Genomic DNA, 18,993 nt, shown 5'->3' with positions numbered 1-18,993 from the left:
CATTACAACGGTTTTCAGTGCAATGGGATTTACTTCTAGTTGCTATAGTGTGCTACATTACCTTTTGGTATTACTTTCTGGTGACATTTTTAAGTGATTCATGCACATTTCTACGTATCAGCTTATTTGTAAATGGAAGATCTAAAGAAAACATACGTCTATAATGGGAACCTTGTGGAAGACATATGGAGAGTCAGTGACTTGGATCAGGCCAGGTCTGCTACATTGGATCTAGTACTTAGATCTAAAGAAGCTCGTATAGTACTAATATAATCTTGAGGCCCATGTAGTTCTTCCTACACCTCTTGGTTGCAGAAGAAGCTCAGGTAGCTCTCTGTCAAAGAAGAGCATACAGACAGCTCCCATCTCTGTTGGTGACCATGCTGCCTCCCTGGCCATGCTTTCCTCTCAAAGTGCTGCTAGAAGTTCTCATATCAACACCCTTGAGGAGCAGAGTTCTTTTCTTGTAAGCACACTGTGCAAAAGTTCAAATGACCAATAAGTTACTTTAAAAGGTATCTGAAGAGTGAAAAACAAATGGAAAAAAGATGAGAATGAAGCAGCTTCTAGAAACTGAATTCAGAAGTTCATTCTGAATTACGAATTTTTTGCCTGTGGTCACTGAATAGAACTGTTTATAAAAACAGAGTGTTTTCATTCATATAGCTTTGTAATAGTACACATTAACACAAGGGGGGAAATAAAGTTCATGGTATACTTAGTATTATCATAATATTGAGAGTTTGGAAATCCAGCATACGAGGACTTTTGATTCCTAGGTAAAAAGAAATTGTGGGGCTTATATACTCTTAGAATAATGCTTAGATTTCTCAGTCAGATGATGATATGATTAAATCATGGGAGTATAAATTAGGAAACTCATCCAGGTGACTTTCATGAGAAAATTCAAAATTCAATTTAAAAATTTCCCTTCCCTTCCCTTCCCTTCCCTTCCCTTCCCTTCATCATTCCATAAAATCAGTTAGCCCATATCCTATCTGTAGCAACAAATGGAACAAAGAAAGGATTTATGCAGCACAGAATGGCCTGTCCAGAACAAGATGCCATGCCATCTCAGTTAATATCTGTAGATTCACCTGAAACACGGTATTTTGTATCCCTTCTCTTTTCTGTGTCGGCTTTCTGAGGGTAAAAAGGAATTTATGTGATTGCTCTGCCTACCTGCCCACACATCTAGGTATCTGTCCTGCCCATCAGCAAATATTGAACCCACTGGCTATTTTCCTCAAAATCTGAAAAAATAAAAGAAGTCTATGAAAGACAATTATGTGATAAATCATATGAAAATTGGTGGTTCAAGAATGGGACTTTAATGTTTCCACCAAGAAAAGGACTAGTAGAATTCAGCTGTAATGTGTTCAGATCTGTAACAGCCTGGGAGCCAGGCAGCACGTATGTAGGAAATAAATACTGCCTGTTGTGAATAAATATCATGGGCTCAAGCATACTAGGGAAAAACAAAAGAGAGGAGAAAGGATATAGCAAATCAGTTGTATTATTGCTTACAGACAACATGTTTCAGAACATGTTGCCTCCATACTAAAGAAAAGTAGTACAAAAGACTTAAAATTTTCATGTCAGTCTCCTCACATTACTTATTCTGGAGGAAAGGAAGAACGCTCTCTCCAGAATCACAAAAAACTTTGTACATAAGATTTCCTTGGAGTGCCTCCATTGTACCAGCAGAAGACTTAACCAAAAGGACTGAAGTGTTTATGAATTTTTTAATCTAGCTAAACCACAGTAGTTTAATTACATATAAAAAAGGCTTGCATAACCTCTGTAAGGCGTTGAATATTTCATCACAGCCTACAGATGCTAGAGTGCTCCATTAGTTAAAAAAGCCCAAGAGGATGTGTGGAAGTGGTGTGTGAGACTGTTTCTCTCTATGATCAGGAATTCATATGCACATATGCATGTATATGTGTATACATAAGGGAAGAGAGAAAAAAGCCACAGGGAGAAGTAGGTTGTATCTTACTAGAAGGAAGCTGGTACTTACAGAGAAAGATACAGTCATCTTTCATTATAAAATCCTATTTTAATAATACCATAATTTTGACTTGAAGCATTGTTTTGGCCTGAATCTTGCCTTTAATTTCTTTTACAGAGAAAAAAAATGCTTATATAAAGTCTGAATAGTATTCACAAATTCCTATCTGAGTATCAGGATGTTAAACAATACTCTGCTTGTTATAACTGGCATTTGCCTAAGATGTCTTTGTTTCTATGCAATTAGCTTGCTGCTCTGTGTTCTAACTCCTTGTGGCTATTTGAAGAAAACAAGATTTAATTTAGCAAGGTATTTGTTGTTAATTTGTAAGATAATTTGGTCTCCACTGATGTAAAGAGAATTTATTCATTCAGTCATTTATTTTGCTACTGGCTTCAGCAGAAGCACACTGTATAACGTATGAATTCTCTTAAATGCTGCTCAGAGATGGTATGTGCTATGTTCCCTGTAGTTCAGCCTATACATGCTGAAAAGCAGGGACTGGGCATGACTTCAGAGCTCATATTTGGTTTATTTTGAAGAGGACAAGCTTTCTCAAGTCTTGAGAGAAATGCCAGTAAAATCTAAAGCATTTGTTGGCATTACTCTAAGACATTCTTAAGATAAAATAGATTTTGGAATGTGTTGTGAGCCACTAAATCATGATGCTAGCTACCCAGGCTCTTGTGCTATGTGCTCTAACAGCCCTTAATCAGAGTGTGAGTGGCAATGAGCTGTCCTGCTAAGCTCAGGTAGGAAAAACATTTGTTTTTAGAAAACACTGAAAACTATAGCTAATATGTTTGATTCAGAATCATAGAATCACCGAGGTTGGAAAAGACCTCCAAGATGATCTAGTCCAATCATCTACCTAGCACCAATATTTCCCACTAAACCATGTCCCTCAGAACAACATGTAAATATCTCTTGAACACTTACAGAGACAGTGACTCCACTACCTCTTTTGGCAGGCCTTTACAGTGCCTAACTACTCTTTCAGAGAGGAAATTTTTCTAATATTCAGCCTGAATCTTCCTTAGCACAACTTGAGGCCATTTCCTCTAGTTCTATCAAATAGTTATGTGAAAGAAGAGGCTGACCCCCACCCCACCTTTCAGGTCATTGTAGATAGAAATAAGGTCTCCTCTGAGCCTCCTCTTCTCCAGAATAAATGATCCCAGTTCCCTCAGCCATTCCTCAAAAGACTTGTGCTTCAGACCTCTCACCAGCTTTGTTGCACTTTTCTGAATCCAATCCAGAGCCTTGATGTCTTTTTTGTAGTGAGGGGCCCAAGACTGAACAAAGTACTCAAGGTGCAGCATCACCATTGCTGAGTGCAGACGAATGATCGCTTCCCTACTCCTGCTGGTAATAACAGCATTTCTGATACAAGTCAGAATGACATTGTTCTTGGCCACCTGGGCACACTGCTGGCTCACGTTCAGCCAAGCTCTGACCAACACCCCCAGGTCTGTTTCTTCAACACAGTCTTCCAGGCACTCTGCCCCAGTCCTGCAGGATTGCCTGAGGTTGTTATGGTCAAAGTGCAGGACCCAGCACTCATTCTTGTTGAATTTCATCCCATTGGCCTCAGCCCAGCTATCCAGCCTGTCCAGATCACTGTAAGGCCTCCTACCTCCAGGCAGATTGACATTTCCTCCCAGCTTGGTGTCATCTGCAAGCTTACTGTTAGTTCACTCAGTGCTCTCATCCAGGTCATTGATAAAGATACTGAGGAGGACAGGTCCCACCACAGACCCCTGGAGGACACCACTCATTATCCATCTGTTCTTGCCCATAATAATAACATTTTCTAGATGGATCCATTAATAGTATGTAAGTGCTTAATCATTTAAAGCTGTTCCAAGTGTAAGATTTGGCTTTCCTCATGTTGCATACCTGGAGTGACAGTTTGCTGACATAGACTACAACTGTTTTACTAATGTCCAGGAGCATAGGAATAATGCTAAGGCCTGCTCCTTTAGCTTGCCTCAGACATCCTCAAAACCTCATGTCTAGAATCTTGGTCATGTACTCAGTCAAATTTAGACACCAGACATACTCACAACCAAAAGGACATGAGATTGTGCTTAAGCATAGCATGGATTTCATGTTGTCATTTAGTATGAACTCAGGTTTATACTTCATTTGGCAATTTTAAACAACTTTTTAATGAACAATAGCATGAGACTCAATCACAGACAAGCTTTGGAGGGAACCACGGGAAATGCCACCTATGCAACAAAAATTCTCTTTTTCCTGCTGCTGAGAGGGGTCAGGAGTTTTAGGTCCCAAGGCTTCTGATCAGCACCTGCCATATTATCCCACTGAACATCTCAGCAACCACCATATCCCAGTTGGCTTCAAGAGTTCATCTCTTATGCTAATCTGTAGTTTCACAGGCAGTTGCTCTAGCTAAACTATGTAGCTGAATAGTTTAAACTATCTAGCTCTAGCTTACTTATCACTGCCAGAAAGGAGAGAGTTCACTTCTATGTTCTGCTCCCTTCCCATATTATTAATATTATTATTAATAATAATAACGAAATATATATATATTTATATATATTTAAAAAAAAACACATATAATTCAGTAATATGGCTAACTTTGTGCTGGATTAGCAAACTGAATTTGTTTCCAAAAGCTCAGTAGGAGGAGCATACAGGAGTAGGGAGAAGGGAGTAAGGCAGACAGAAAAGGGAGAAAGACCTCACAGGGCAGTGGAGGATTTTAAAAACATCCACCCCATCCTGTGAAAACTAAATTGCGAATGTAAAGAGATGAGTTACTTCTATCTTAGCAGTTTTAAAAAGGATCTCACTAACTTCAATCCAAGCAAATTTAGCTAACAACTCAGTGTATTCATTTAAAAAACTAAGTGCAAGGAGATAATAAATTTATTGAGATTGCTCAAGGCAAAGTGCATCAAAGATTTAGGATTGCTTTGTCAGTGCTGCATCCTATCCATCCACACCCTAAAATCCATTTTTCAGAAAAAGATGTTTTTAAATTTCCTTTTCTTTTTTGCCTTTGAAAAAAAAAAAAAAAAGGGGGTTGGGGGAAGGGAAGGGAAGGGAAGGGAAGGGAAGGGAAGGGAAGGGAAGGGAAGGGAAGGGAAGGGAAGGGAAGGGAAGGGAAGGGAAGGGAAGGGAAGGGAAGGGAAGGGAAGGGAAGGGAAGGGAAGGGAAGGGAAGGGAAGGGAAGGGAAGGGAAGGGAAGGGAAGGGAAGGGAAGGGAAGGGAAGGGAAGGGAAGGGAAGGGAAGGGAAGGGAAGGGAAGGGAAGGGAAGGGAAGGGAAGGGAAGGGAAGGGAAGGGAAGGGAAGGGAAGGGAAGGGAAGGGAAGGGAAGGGAAGGGAAGGGAAGGGAAGGGAAGGGAAGGGAAGGAAGGAAAGGAAAGGAAAGGAAAGGAAAGGAAAGGAAAGGAAAGGAAAGGAAAGGAAAGGAAAGGAAAGGAAAGGAAAGGAAAGGAAAGGAAAGGAAAGGAAAGGAAAGGAAAGGAAAGGAAAGGTTTTTTTTTTCTGGTTATCATCGGCAATGTATAATTTCACTTAATGAATCGTTCCCATGGCTTCTTTAAGCAGCTTTTCTAAAGATATCTCATCTGCTTTGCCCACTGTCTTCTTTCCCCCAATCGTTTTCTTTAACGCTGTATAATCAGACAAAATACTATCAGTCAAATTACAGCACAGATGACACTCCATCAGCCAGAAGGAGGAAGAGGAATTACAGAGGCTGGTCTAGATATATGCTGATCTCTAATTAGCTGACATTTTGTGAAATCCTGAGGAGAATTTTGGAAGGTGGGGGTAGAGAGTGAAAGAAGGTAGGGTGCTAATAGATATTGGTAATTTTTTTTTCCAAAAGTCTCTGGGGAAAGCAGCTGATGCCCCTATCTTTGAGTATTTTGGAAACTGTGATGAGTAGAGCACTTTTCTATCTCTATGTATTTCTCATCTCTAGCTTCTATGATGCTGCCAGGAAACACTTCAAAGTTAATTAGAGAATATTTGTAAAGTGCATTGAATATACAAGCGCTGTGTAAGTACCAAGGTATTATTAACTATGATTCAGATGAATTAGGGAAGAGCTAATGGATCCAGCAGCACTGAGCAGGCAGTGGTGCTAGGCTGGCTTAGATGAGAGGAGAGTTGTGAAGGGAGAAAAGGACTTCAAAGATTAATTGCAAATTCACCTAGACATGTGCAGCAACATGAGAAGTTGACCACACTAGATGGGCTCAATCAGCAGCCACTGGGATGGCTCAGAGGTATAATCCTCTGCTATTTACACATTCTTTAACATTAATCTCTACAGCACATTTGTAGCTACTAGCTCCTAGCTGGTACTATTCCAGTCGCTGTATTTCCTACAGTGGCCGAATAAGCTAGGCTTCCTCATATATGATCATTTTTGTGTTGACTCCAATGCGATGCACAGAGAATCTCATGAATTCCAAACCCAGAGGGAACCTCTCTGCCCCTGCTTAGATATGCCGAGCTTTTCAGTTGGATCTAATCTCTCATCTACCTAAGCACGCAAGACTGGCAGTTGGTGGATTTTTTTTTAAGTTTCTTTTGGTGGATTTTTTTTTAAGTTTCCATCACTCTACAGACTTATGCAAATAAAGCTCAGCAGTGGGCCACAGCTCACCGAAGGAAAGAATCCAGAAGACTTATAAGTATGTATATTGCCAGAATTAGTGTTCCACAGTTGTTCTGCTAAACTAGGTTAGGTAATTTTGAAGAAGCAGAACTTGAGGCCAGGGAAGAAGTACTTTCTTACAGCAGTCTGCTTAGCTGTAAATGTTTGGAAATTTCTCTCTTCCCAATGAACTTGCTTCCTTTGAAATCCTTCCAGACTAGCTGATTTTGATTGGAGGTCTGGTGATCTGCAAGTTCTGAAAAACAGTTGATTTCTGTAATTTCTTGGAGTCATGGAGACACTATAAGTTACCCTTATTCTTAAGAGAGCCATGGAGATTCTCATGGGATGGATTCTTTGCTCACTTAGAGTCTATTATGGAAATTGTGGTTGTTAGCAACTCCAGCATGTGTAACTGCATGCTGTGAGCACAAAGGTTTTATGCTCTGACTGGCTAAATATACTCAAAAACAGGCTGTTTATGCTTAATGAACATAAAACAACTAACTTTATGTACCTAGTGTGAGTACCTACAAATCTATTTTAGTGTGCATCTCGTTGCTATTTTCCAGCCTTTTTTTTTTTTTTTTTTTTTTGTCCTCTGCTATCACTCTGTAATTTTGAGTAAAATCAAGGAAGAAGGGATTATAGAGCTGATTAAACAAGAAAAGAAACTTCCCTTGAATTCATTAGACACAGTTTTATTTTAAATAAACTATGAGATAAGGTGAAGGTGATGGGCAGGTCTCTGAGTACTTTTAACATCAGGACAACAGTTACTGATTTGTATGTGAAGATACCTAGGCTCCTGCGAGTGATGAGTACTGCCAACATTTTCAAAAAGTAAGTCTTAATATTTAAAAAAATAATAATTTTAATATTTAAAGCCAAGAAACTGAATTTTACACAGGCTAGATGGAATGGAAAGGAATCGTATGTGACATGTCAGGGTTAAGAAATGTGCACTTGTAACTACTAATTCATTTTACATCTTTTCTCAGAGAAAAGACAAGCAGTATGCACTTACAGGTTGCTGGCAGACTACACTTGATGAAGCAGTGCCCTTCCTGCATGGAGCAAGCTGGACAGGTGCCATGTGCCTGTGCATCATCCTCAAGCCATGAGGCAGTGGGCTGCCATCTGAGCGTAGTTCTAGCAGAAGGTGATGGTACCCGATCTCTGTAACGCAGCTGGCTGGTGCCTTACACTTCAACTGACAGCCCAGGTTTCAGTACTCCACATGATGATCTCTGGATATTTTAAACACCCAGTAGTGCTTAAAAAAATTCATTCAGGCCTTTAAATATTGTTCACAGATGGAAACTTGCCCTGGGTGGTGAATCACTTCATTTCTGGTAGGGCTTCAATGGGCCTCGTCTGAAGGACTGAGAAATACTAAGGGAAGTGCTGAGATTATAGATATTTCTCCTGCTAGAAGAGAAGGAGAAAATCTTGACCTGGTAACAGAGCAGACTTCACTGCACACAAGGTTGGGAGATCAATCCTCAGTGTGACTCTTGAAAAAGCAGTATTAAGTGAGCTCATAAAATGGAGAAAGAAATTACTGATGTTACCACTGCAAAGATAACAATGGGTTTTCTTTTTGCCCACATTTCTGAACAGCACAGGACACTGGAACTGTATGATGTGGAAAGGAGTGACCACTGCCTCCTCCGGATGGGGCTGTTCTGATGTAACAACCTACTGCTCCTACCAATAGGCTATTTAACCCCATGGAAGTCAGGGTTTCATTTTTAGGTGTCTTATAAAAGCACCAGCATAACAGCAGCTGAAGCTGTTGGCTGGAACCCTGGCAGATCAAAATGCACCACCTGGGCATATGGAATGAGGGGTAACTCATTCATAGGCAATGAACCTATACAATCTGCATTAGTTCTTTTGGAGTTATTTAAAAATAGTATTTTTTAATAAATTAGTAATTATTTCTGCTATATTATATCTCACTTCCCAAATAAATTCATATTTTACAATTTTGATATGTTTATGTTTATGATTTTTTTCTTGGGAGCTCTCGGTACTCATATAAATAATAAGCTCTCAACTATCTCCAACTAACATCTCCAACCTGCAGACTTCGTACATTTAATACATATTAACAGCACATATTTAATTAATAGCATCATGCAGCAAAAGAAGGTGATGACAGTGCTTTCTACTGAGATACAAGCACTATGGAGCAAGAGAAGATGATAAAGAAGAAAAATTAGCTCCCCACTTACAACAAGCTACAGCTCAAGAGGAGTGCAATCTCTACCCAGAGAGATGATGTTCCCACAGCTGATAATCCTTAAATGAGAATGAGGAGGGGCTGGTGCTCAACATTGGTTCAGGTGGCCTGGCAATTCCACTGCAAGTATATTTAATAATTATCACTTGACTGACAACAGTAAGGTCTCTGTGAACCTATACATTTTCAGTAGTCGTAAAGTCTCATGAAAAGGGTCCTGCAGCTTAATTATACTGTACAGTAGGCTTCATACTGAAAGATAGAGAGGGGAACTGAATCCCATTCACCTTCAGCACACACCCACTTATAGACTTCTTCCTTATCCCCCTCATTTCTCTCTTTTCTAGCCTACTTCACTTCCAGGTCCCATTTTACTGAGAAATCCATGAACTTGCTAATGCTCCAGGCCCTTCACCATTTTTGTGGCCCTCTGCTGGACTCTTTCCAAAGAACTTACTTGCAACTTCTTCCATTAAAAAAAAAAAAAAAAAAAAAGCTGAAAACTTGTTTCTGTGCTGTGTTTCCTATTTCAAACCATTACATGAGCACAAAACACCAGCATCCCCCGGCAACAGAAGTGGCCAACAACACCCAGGGGTGCATTGACAGGAGCACAGCCAGGACATCAGGGGCAGTGGTTATCCTCTTCTCAGTGCACACTAGACCACATGTAGGTACTGTGGCCAGTGTTGCCCCCCCTCCAATACAGGAAAGACACTGATAAATTGAAACAGGTTCAGGACTGGAGCAGTTGCCCTAGAGAAGAGGCCAGAGCAGTGTGTTTTGATCAGTGTGGAGTGAGACAGATAAGGGGGCACCTCACAGATGCTTTGCTGTCAGTGGGGATGTCATCAAGGAGATAGGAGTCTGACTATCCAAAGTGGTGTATGGTGGGAGGATAGGACAATAGGCATGCGTTTATTCTTGTCTGAACATTTGTCTTTCCTGTCATCCAAACCAGTTTAAAACCTGCAGATTGTCTATGTATGACTATGCTCATGCTTCATGGCCTCTTCCTGCTCACAGATAAGAACTTTGTTTTTGAGGATTCAAAAGTCTTAGAGTACCATTCTGAACTCATTTTTTCACTTCACAATGACTTGTGATTCTACTCTGTGATTCTACTTTCTTCATATTCCTCATGAATTCAAGAACAAGGATAAGTACTGGGCTTTGAACCCAGGGGACATTTAGAGCCACTTAACTAAAGAGAACATACAAGTGTTAGGTATTCCATGGTATTCCATTTATATTATACTGAAAAAATAAAAATCAACATAGTTATTGAATAGTGTAATAGCAATTCTGGAATTTTTGGTAATGTTGAGGGCTGGAGTACCTTCCCTACAGGAACAGGCTGAGAAACTTGGAACTTTTCAGCCTTTTCAAGAAAAGAGAAGGCTACAGGGGGAACTTAAAGCAGCCTTCCAGTACCTGAAGAGACCTACAGAAAGGATGGGAAAGGATTTTTTATAAGGGCATGTAGTGACAGGATGAGGGGAAATTTAAACTGGAAGAGGGTAGATTTAGACTAGATATTAGGGATAAAGTCTTTACTGTGAGGGTGGTGAGACACTGGAATGTGTTGCTCAGAGACAGTGTGTATGCTCCCATGCTGGAGGTGTTCAAGGCTAGGCTGGATGAAGCTTTAAGCAACCTGGTCTAGTGGCAGGTGTCCCTGCCTATAGCAGGGGGGTTGGAGATAGTTGACCTTGGTGGTCCCTTCCAACCCAAACCATTCTATGATTCTATGAAGTCAGTGAATGAGAAGGCTAATAACCCACTGTAAAATATTTTGAGTGTTAAAGAGCATCTAGCAGAACTTCAGTCCAAAGATCTACTAATTTATTTCTACTACCAATTTATTTTTGTATAGAAAAAATATTTTTTCACTCTAATACAGTGTTCTAATTGTTAAACTTCAGAATGATTAAATAATGTATTTTCATTGCTCAGAAACTTATAAGGTGTAATTTTTAAAGTAAATAGTGAACATTTGATTTTTAAAATTATAGACAATGTTAGAAAGCTATAGTTACAACACATAATGTTTCCAAAGAACTAGAATTCACAGCAATAAATTCAGCTGTGTTTACATAGAGCAACAGTCACATCTAGTGGCCAGAAAGTTAATCATTTGTATATATTCTGCATGGCTAATCTGAAAGATTTTGAATATTGAGGTTTAGCTATTTTTTCCTATTTGAGTTACATGACCCTTGACAAGATTGGAAGTGCACATCAGAAATATGCATATATTTCTGTGTGAAAACATATACTTCAAAATTCCAAGTTATAATACAACTACCAAAAACTATAATAGCAAAAGAGAGAATAAGCATTCAGAAAAGATTTAAAGAAGTTCATACGGGCCAAGAAAACTTCTGGTGTTTTCTTGGGAACAATGGGTGATGACATTTATGAACCCTGCCAAATGTGACATGTAAGACGATAACATATGCAGAAATATAAAGGTTTTGTGTGTTTTATGCCCTTGAAAGCAGAAGCACCGTCCTGAGGTTTGCTGTGTATGATTGACACATGATACATTCCCTCTTGTCTAGCCAAGAAAAGTCACCCTTCAAACTCTTCAAGCCAAATAGAAATCTGTCTGGGAAAAGAAGAAACTTTTCCCTAGATCAGACAGGCTGCTAGGCTACCAATTCAAAGGACTTTTTCAAGAGGTGACTTAAGCAGAAGAGGACAAACAACAGAGTCTTACAGACAGGCAAGGAACACTTTGAAGTGACTGCTAATAGGAGTCTCCCATCCCAGAAAGTAAGTCCAGCCATGCAGATGGATGGAGTGTCTCATCACACGCTCTTTCACCAACCTGAATGCAGCTCACTTGGTACACAATACAGAACGATCCTGCATGGTCAAGTCTCCTTAACAAGTAAGTCCCTGGACAATTTTGCCAGGAAGGTCATTCAACCTTCACAGCAGCATGAACTTCATTCCTTTGGAACACATCATACTCCTTGGAGATCATTTATCCAGATTCCTTTTCCCTTAAGAAGAACTGATCGTTATCACCAAGAGTGAAGTACACGTATATTACTGAAGTATTTGAGAGAGGATTTAGATAATTGATCTGGACTACATTTTGTTACCCAAATTTTGTTACTAGTCCTGTAGTGTGTAGTTGAGTGCAAAACAGCTATTCTACACTGGAAATAAGCTTCTCCAGCATCTGGAAATAAAACAGAATGAACAAAGGGCAATCAAACTCTTTCCACTGTTCCTATGAGCTCTGTCTCTCTCTCTCCAAGTTTCAGGATATTATGTTTTCTAGCACATGAAATAAATCTCCAGAGAAGCAGGTCATTCCTGGGCTAGGCTTACTTTCCAGGTCAAAAGCATGGATTAAAGTTCTGAGTTGCAGTTCCTATCAATAAGATCAGTGTAATAGTAAAATTAGATATGCCAAAGCATATTCTTAGCATTCAAGCCACATTTTGAAAGCTCGTGTTAAACTTCACCACGCTTTATTGACATTAGTTGCAGCAATGCAACAGAAAATGAAAACTGTAATTTTTAGAGGATGCCCACATTTTTTTCACCTTGCCGTACAACCATGGGTACTTTTCTACTTCTTAGTTATTCTGTTGGTTTATAACATTAAGCCTTGGTTTCAGACGCTGTATTTTTCACTTAAACTTTCAAGTTTTGTCCTTTAAGGCAAGAGCTGTAAAGCAGTGGGTAAAGCTGTTTTGCTGGTTTTGGCTAGGATAGATTTAATTTTCTTTCAAGAGGACCTGTATGGTGCTATGTTTTGGGTTTTTGATGTTAACAGTGGTGACAGCACATGGATATTTTCAGTTGTGTCAGAGCAGTGCTTGTACTGGACCAAAAACTTTCCTATTTCTCATGCTGCCCTGTGAGTGAGGAGCTGGAGGTCCACAAGAATCTAGGAGGGGATGCAGCCAGGACAGCTGGTCCAGATGACCAAGGGATATTCCATAACATACAGCATCATACTGAGTAAGAAAACTGGAAAGATGTTCCAAGTGATGGTATTTGTCTTCCCAAGAAACCATTACACATGGTGAGCCCTCCTTTCCTGGAAGAGACTGCCTGATGATTGGAAGTACCAAGTGAATTGTTTGTCCTGCTTTGCTTGAGCACACAGCCTCTGCCTTACTTATTAACCTGTCTTTATCTTAGCCCAAAAGTTCTCTCACCTTTATCTTTCCAATTCCCTTGCCCATCACCTGGAGGGAGTGAGCAAGCAGCTGTGTGTAGTAAAGCTGCCTACTGAGGTTAAACCACAACAGCTTTCCTCTCAACCACTGGGGCCAATAGACAAGCAAACACAGAACTGTTTCAATTTCCAGATATTCTCTATTACATCATTAACATGAATATTTACTTCTGAATGTTTGCTGCCCTCAAGAGGAGAATTTTAACATACACTTAATTTGTGACATTACCCACATTAGAAGTAATGACTTAGGGGTGTGGTTTTTATATTCTTCAAAACACAACCACATCCCACCACTGTATCTCTGGCAGAATATGTCTTGTTTTTAGAATCTGAAACACAGAGCTTTGAAGTTATTCATATTTAAATCAGATAAAAAGAAAATCCTTGGGTAGGTAGCTGAAATGCCACCATCACCACTGTAAACTTTCAAGTGGGGCCTAAACAAATATTTGGAAGATAGGTCTATGCAGGCTTACCTCATACACAAGCCTCATCAGTTTCAGGAAATAGCCTGATCTGAAAATAGTGAAAGGATAGGAGGCTATTCACAAATAATGCTAACATTTGCCCAGGTCTTCCCTAGGTCTAACCTGCCTTCCATGGGAGACAGGATACAGAATCAGATAGACCCATTGGCCTTCTGTTCTAAAATAAATTTTTCAGGCATTAAGTTACCCAGGGAACACCTCCAAGAAACCCATCATTCTTACTATCTTCTGGAAGTAGTTTTGCAGCTCTTCCAAAAGATATTTTCTGGAAGCAGTCAAAACACCTTCCTGGAGATTCTTGCTAGCTTGTTCTTCTAACAATATTCTACAACCGGTTTCTAGATTTCTTTGAAATTGATATTTCAGAGGCATCTTTGCCCTTCTGAGAAAGTAGAAGAGTAATAAAAAACAAAATTAGAGAGCAATTTAAGAAAAAAAGAAAAAAAAAAAAAAGCACTAACAAATAAAAGTTAATTTAAAGACGAGCTCATCTGTAGATGTATTTTAGGCACGTCAAACACAGGGCCCACGTGTACCTGACCCAGCTCATCCTCAGGCTGAACCCTGTCTCACATCATCGTGGCAGCAGCTCTGCTCAACTGAGTGGCCTGGGCCAGCCACAAGTACCCACTGATCGCTCACAACAGTCAAACCATCAATGTGCTGTTAGCATTGCCTGAGCTGAAACCATGACACAGAAAGTGTGCAGTGCAATGCCAATTCAAGTTATGGCAAGTAATTGTATGCATTTTGATACATTGGTTGAACACCGTCCTATGAACGGTGAAAAAACCACGGTCTTGCTCTCTGTTTTGACAAAGATCTTTCAAGATTCCTGCAAAAATCATCAATTTTAAAATATATTTGAGAACCAATACATTTGAGAACTGTTCGTTCCTACTGTTTCTAAAGATGAAGTACAGAAAGAGTAATATTTCGTCAAAAATCTCTGACAAACACCTTGAGAACTCACTAATAATTACAATCACTTCAATCAATCCAGACTGATGCATTCATCAGTTTCACAAGAATGTCATGTATCCCACTCGTATCCCACAGTGCACAAGAATGTCATGTATCCCACATGAAAAAAAACTCTTTTTTTCATGTTTTTTCATGTTTACAAGAAAACTAAAAGAAATAAGTTTTGTTATTTGTATTCACTAACAATATTATATATTTTATGAGGGCTGCTCCGAAAGTAATGCCTCCTGTTTTATTATGTTGGCCCATTATATGATGGCAAACATGGTGCTATGGCAGTAGAGATTGAACCTTTTCACCAATATCCTGTTTTTGCTGTCATGACACATACGGCAGCAGAGAGACAGTCTGACAGAATGGTGTGTGACACTGAAATGCATATGAAGAAAAGGTGTGTCATCGAATTTCTCTATGTGGAAATACTGGCACCCATTGATATTCATTGACATTTGCATAACATTTAAGGACACCAAACAGTGGATGTGAGCACACTGACATGGTACTTGGTGTGTTTTAGCAGTGGCAACAGTGGGCCACCTCCACTAGTGCAGATTTTGATGAGGATGGCATGCAGGCTTTTGTTTATTATTGGTGAAAATGCAAAGCTAAAGGTGGTGACAATGTTGAAAAAGAGTATTTTGTAGCTGAGGTTTTGCTCTATGAAGCAGTGTGATTGTGCTCTTTGTATCTGTTTTCAGGGAGATAAATAGGAGGCATTACTTTCCGAGTGACATTTGTGTATGTGGCCTAAGACAATTCCTGTTCAGTTAATGTGGCCCAGGCAGAGCAAACGTTGGACACTTATGAGCTGTCTTTAAGTATAACTTGTAAAACCATAAGCGAGCTTTCTATATCACCAGCAAGGTCTTGTAATATATCCAAAATTGTCAGAAATGCAATTTTAGTTACTCCAGCAAGTATCCTGATATGTTTTCTTCCTATTTGTAGTGAAGTATGGATTTTTAATTTGGATATCAAATGATCATGTAACATGACCTAGACAAATCCTTCTTGGGGAATAATTCTTTCAGTTGCAGTGCCACTGCAGCCTGGAAAGGAGAAGGGTCCAGCATACTTCATTGTGGCCTTTCAAGGGAGACTTACAGGAAGGATGGGGAGGGACCTCCTTATCTGGGATTATGCAAACAGAACAAAGAGTCCAGTTTTAAACAAAAAAAGAGTAGGTTTAGATTAGATGTTAAGATAATTTTTTATTATTCAGGAAGTAATGAGGAGCTGGAACAGGCTGCCCAGAGAAGCTGTGGATTCCCCACCCCGGTGGTGTTCTGAGGCTGGGTTGGACGGGGGTCCTGGGCAGCCTGATCTAGTGGGTGATAACCCTGCCTTGGGCAGAGGGTTGGAACTGAGTGGTCTTTAAGGTTCCTTCCAACCCATTCTATGATTCAGACAACGCGGATGTTGCCAAATTTAGCTAGCTCGGTAAGGTGGTTTCTTACCATCCGGTTAGTCCTGGAGTTGTAATGAGAATAGATTGAATAATTGTATATGGATCCAAGTTGAAGGAGGGAAGATTGAGGTTGGATGTTAGGGGGAAGTTCTTTACAAGGAGAGTGGTTAGGCCCTGGAACGGGCTGCCCAGGGAGGTTGTGGATGCCCTGTCCTTGGACGTGTTCAAGGCCAGGTTGGACGGGGTCCTGGGCAACCTGATCTGAATGTGTATGTTTGGTGGCCCTGTTAGGCAGGGGGGTTGCAACTACATGATCCTTGAGGTCCCTTCCAACCTGGGTGATTCTGTGATTCTGTGATTCTGATTCTGTGAATTTACAGTACATATGCTGCAAGGATGCTTCGTCAATGCCACATTCCAAAAACACAACTTTACCTCCATTGAAAATGTACCAGCTGTGTGCATTTGTGTATAAAGCACTGGAGATTAAACAAACAGTAGCATAGAAGTCACAGGTTATGTTGTTAATTTGTTACTCATTGGAAAACAGAAAAGAGTACATTACATCGTACAGGACCCTGTAGTTTTCTCCTATGCTTCCTTTTCTCCATAATGTGCCATGACTATCTCCGTTGAAGACAGCGAAATCCCCACTCAGGGCTACTAATATGCTCAGTTAATTTCCCTATATTTTTTATTAATGCAAGATGTAAAGTGTTTCTACATGCTGCCACTAGTTTGTGTTAGGTTTGTAGTTTCTTCCATTTCAAAATTAAGGTAAACTTCCACAAAATATTTCTGCCACCACACGTGACAAAACAAAAACCAAAGGTTTAATTGGGAGATATGGACACTAGTGTCTAAAAGGTAAGAGCTGCTCATGTTTGAAGAAATTTATCACAAAAGACCCTGAATTTCCTTATAGCTCTTACCTTGATGCAGTATTTTTTCTCTTTCTTTCAGGACATCCTGTTACTGTATGCAAACTCCTCAGTCCAGCCTCCTGGAACCCAATAGCTGCTCCACAATTCCTATTTGTGAAAGCGAAAGAAAGATAAGTTGGTGATCAGATTTGTCACTTATAGAGAAGAAAGCTAGAACTTTAGAGTTCAGATCATATATCTATTTAAGTTCAAGATCATCTATGATAAGAAGCATTGTCTACAGGAAAGTTTGCATATATTCTTTGTTGGCTTACTACACACTTTTCTGACTAAGAAAACACAGTCTCAAATACTTTGTATATTTACTTCTAAACAAATGAATCATTTCTAAAACAGAAGCTCCTGTGTTTCACTGTAAGGAATTCAAATATATATGCATACAGATACATGATACATTTTTGAGCTTCAAAAGCTTTAGTGTTTAAGCAGCTTGTAAGGATGTATGCTTTACATTCCAGCACAAATAAGCTTGAATCGCTGTACGTAAGTCTATAATATTGCAACTTGCACAAGAGTATTTACCTTCATAAATTTGAAATGAAACAAAGCTGTGATGTCTTACAAAATCCAACCAATTAAAAGCATAAGAACACCCAAATGGCTTTCATATAAAACAATAAGCTCTGCTGCAGTGCTGAACTCCTTTGGCAATCACCCTGTTAATACAATATTCCTGTGATTGCATAAATTTAATGTAACAAAAATTAGTGTGAAATCACATGGATGAAATGGGTACTTACATTAAACAAAACTAATTTTGATCATTACATTAATTACCTCAGAGGTTACACCCACACATTCACTTGCAGCAACACGTGTGCCCTAGTGGTCTTGCCAAGTTCATGTACAAATGACACAGGGAACAAGGGACATCAGCTGTCAACTCTTAGCAAAACCTCTTGGATTCTTCTTGCTGACAGTGGGTTTTGGATGTCATTTTACACACTTCATGAGAGTTACAGTGGTATCAAATTTTGCCTGAGAATCTTGCTTACTGCCTTCTCCATAAATTTTAGGAAATGTTGCTAACCATGGTTGGCTTTCTCATGTGACTATCTTTGTGATTACCTACAACTTTGCTGTAACCTTGCTGTCATCCTCATCTTATGAGTTTGAGTTTTCTTCTGAAGAGTCATCATGCTGTGGCCACATCAGAGCTTTCAGGCATCACACCAGGCTGTCTGGTCCTAGACCATTCCTTGCTATTTACACCTTTGCCTGCTGTTAGTCATGGGCTTCGTTATCAATATATAAAGTTCTTCATCTTTTGGTTAGCTTTGCTGTTTCTGTTTGCTTTTTGGTTGGTTGCTTGGTTGATTTTTTTACACACATAAATTTCCATTTAAATATGTTCTACTATTTTTTATATTTTTGCGAGAAATTTCTGCATCCTATGCAAGATGAAGTATGATAAAAAGTTCTGTTTCAAGGTTCAGAGAAACATGAAAAATGAATCTGAGCACTTAGCAAGTACATATTTTTTATCCAACAATTTCTTTGTTCAACTGCACAGCAAACTTAAAGAAAACCCTAAAGCTCTCAGTCACATCTGACTTACACTGATGAAGGCATGGTTGTCTCTGCCTCATTTATGTTCTTAAACAGAATGTGTTACCTTGGCTTTGAATGCTTTCCAGCTAGAAAACTGATCATGGAGGCCACATTTGCCAGATACTCATTATTCTGTTTAACACCATTGCAAACTTCAGCCATAAGTTAAACTAATAGTTATCTCTGATTACTTGTAATGCTTGCATTGTTTCTCACTAAATGCATTTCTAATTTTCTTAGGGAACATACATTTCAAGAAATTGCTTTGTGATTGGAATACAATCTCCAATGACTTGAATAATTCCTGGGAAGGAATGCTACCAATAGTGTCAATTGCCAGCTGTGCTTGGCAGTGGCCCTCAAGGCTCTTATGGCTGGAGGTGTGCCAAAGCCCAATACTCTCTGAACAGTTCTTCAAGATGTTCCACATGAGGAGGTCTTCATTTTTAACAGCACATTTCCTTATTTGTAGATATTTGATGTTACAGAGGATTTGAATTTAGCAT

The sequence above is a fragment of the Tympanuchus pallidicinctus genome, unplaced genomic scaffold (genome assembly GCF_026119805.1).
Source record: "Tympanuchus pallidicinctus isolate F22 unplaced genomic scaffold, pur_lepc_1.0 scaffold6, whole genome shotgun sequence".
NCBI classification, from domain to species: Eukaryota; Metazoa; Chordata; class Aves; order Galliformes; family Phasianidae; genus Tympanuchus; species Tympanuchus pallidicinctus.
This window is presented reverse-complemented; position numbering follows the sequence as displayed.